The following is a 2448-nucleotide window of genomic DNA, read 5'->3' as shown; positions in this document are numbered from 1 at the left end:
CCAGGCCTTGGTCTCCCTGCTTCAAGGCAGCTGGTGCAACTGGTGCTGGTGCCCAGGGCCCAGTATCTCACAGGTGAATAGCCCCAGGCAACTCAAAGCTAGGCACTCAGTGGGCAGACAGGCAGTGGAGCACAGGGGAAGCACCTTCCTGGCCAGCATTTCCACCATGTATGAGCCAAGGAAGGGGGGCAGATCACTCTCCTCCTCCATGGCTCTATGTCTCTGGTCTCTTCCACAATGGCCAGAGACATAGAGCCCTAGCATGGGGTGGGAGGAGTGCACTACCACTAAGCCAACTGCAGCACCCATGGGCCATGCCACCTTGCAGCCCCTCCTGCCAGAACACCTCCTGCCTTCCCACCCATCCAACCATGGGAAATGCTGCCACTGCCAAGAAGGACAACAAGATTCAAGAGCAGTGAGTGAGCCAGGGAGAGAGGGAGAGACAGAGGCAGGGAGACCCCCAGTAGCCAGTACTTACTCTGCCTGCCACAGGGCAAGACACATGCAGGCGGCCAGCCGTGCTTCTGCTGCCAGCCATCACATCCTGCCCCGCTGCCCTTTCCCCATATCTCCTCCTCTGTGGAGAAATCTGGTTCAGCTTGACTGTACTGCCTGCTCCCCCCACTCTGGCCCCAGCACTTCGATTTACATGGCAAAAAATGCTGGTGGAAGGGGCAGGCAGCATGCAAAGGCAAACTAGTTTAAAAGTTAACTGTAATGCATTAATGGTATAAATATAATTATTGTTTAACCATTTAACCTTTCACATCCCTAATAACCACAAGGACAAATGGGTCGAGCTACTGGAAATGGAGATGAGTGCAAGTCATGCCAACCTAATAGTTTTATATCCTCAGTTTGAACAGTTATCTCATTGGTTGGAATCTTTTAGATAACACAGACATTTCTTGACTGTTTCTCTTTCTGGACTAATCTAAAAGAATCTAGCAAATGTAATCACCTTATATAAATAGGATGGTATTTCCTCTGCATTTATATTTTCACATTTTCCATTTCTTGCCTTATACTCAATGACTGTTTCAGTGTGTTGGGTTTTGTGAATTTTTTTTATTAAAAGGGGTTTGAAGTTTCAAATTGAAACATGAATAATTTTTTTATTAAGAGGGGTTAACTTTAATTAAAAAAGAAATGAGTGGTAAAGCAAAACCTAAAGGTTTTGTATGGAAATTTTATAAAGGAATGCAAGAGGGAAAAGCAGTGAAAGGCAGAGGTAACTTTTGCAGTTGTGAATATGTAACTCACATAGACAAAATGATAAAAGATGTCTTAATATCTTGTGATATATGTCCAGCTATAGTAAAGAAAGACTCCTTATTAATAATATTCCAAAAAGAAGCTGTTTTCTTCTACTTATGCATCAGATGCTTCCTCTGATCCTGCTTTGAATATAGAAGATTCCTCTGATGGAGACAGTATGGTGGTAGAAATGAAAGAAAATACTGAAACTCGGGCTGGCAATCTTCCACTTCTTTTACCTTCAAATTCAACTTCTGTAAGCAATTTTGACTTTAAAGCTTCATCTCAGCAGCCTTCCATTTCCAAGCCTTCTTCGGCCAGTTCTTGGGAATCAACTTCTGCAAAATCTCCAGTTTCACAGAAAGCCCCAAACCAGTGAAAATCACCATAAAATATTTTTGGATTTTTGTACGGGACTAATACACAAGAAAAGTGTGAGCTTGACTGGATGTTTGATAAAGCTATATATATACAAACAATTTACCTTTTCACATAGGAGAAAATCCTTACATGAAGGATTTTTTTTTGCCAAACTACGTACAATCTACACATTACTGTCATGACCCAAAAGGCATGATTGTGTGTGTGCTTCGGCACCAGAATTATCCCCATCAAGTTGCAGAGCATTGCACGGGAGAGTTTCCTGTAGCAAGAGGAAACCCCGGTGCAGGGACCAGTTTCCCGCCTTTTTTGCAGTTTCTTTTGCAGGGTGCATTGCTCGAGTTGCAAGAGGAATGCACGGTGCAAAAGAGTTCCCGCCACCGGTATGCAAATTCGTTCCCCGTGATTGGCTAGTGCTAAATTATTCACACGTGGCGGCTAACAATTGGCCTGTTAGCCGTATAAGAGGCTTGAGCGGTTTCCGCCCAAGCCGAAGAGGACTCCACATCCATCTCGTGGGGACTCTGGGTACACGGCAGGGTAATAGAAACCCTGTGTGAGATCCAGAGGAGCATGGCGGCCTGATCCACCGCCCACCTCTTCCCGTCTTCGAACGCAACTTTTATAAGACGTAATTACGATTTCTATTTTGGTTGCTCGTTCACCCAGAGCATCTGGAGCTCTGCACCGTGGGGCCTAGCAACCTCCACGAGACCGTCTGTGTTGTCTGTCTGTAACCGCAACTTAAGCAAGTTTTCCAGCCTACACCACTGCCATCTCGGTGTAAGTAAACAATCTTTTAAACTA

At 44.9% G+C, this 2448-nt stretch overlaps 1 long non-coding RNA gene across 1 annotated transcript in view; it reads left to right on the top strand.

Annotated features, from left to right (window-relative positions):
• Window positions 1–1445, top strand: part of LOC112550382 — a 47282-nt gene extending 45837 nt beyond the window's left edge. The window contains exon 3 of the long non-coding RNA XR_003094195.1: window positions 1386–1445. This is a non-coding gene — a long non-coding RNA (uncharacterized LOC112550382). The remainder of the gene's footprint in view (window positions 1–1385) is intronic.
• The last annotated feature ends 1003 nt before the right edge of the window (window positions 1446–2448 follow it).

The sequence above is a fragment of the Alligator sinensis genome, unplaced genomic scaffold (genome assembly GCF_000455745.1).
Source record: "Alligator sinensis unplaced genomic scaffold, ASM45574v1 scaffold43_1, whole genome shotgun sequence".
NCBI lineage: Eukaryota > Metazoa > Chordata > Crocodylia > Alligatoridae > Alligator > Alligator sinensis.
This window is presented reverse-complemented; position numbering and strand designations above follow the sequence as displayed.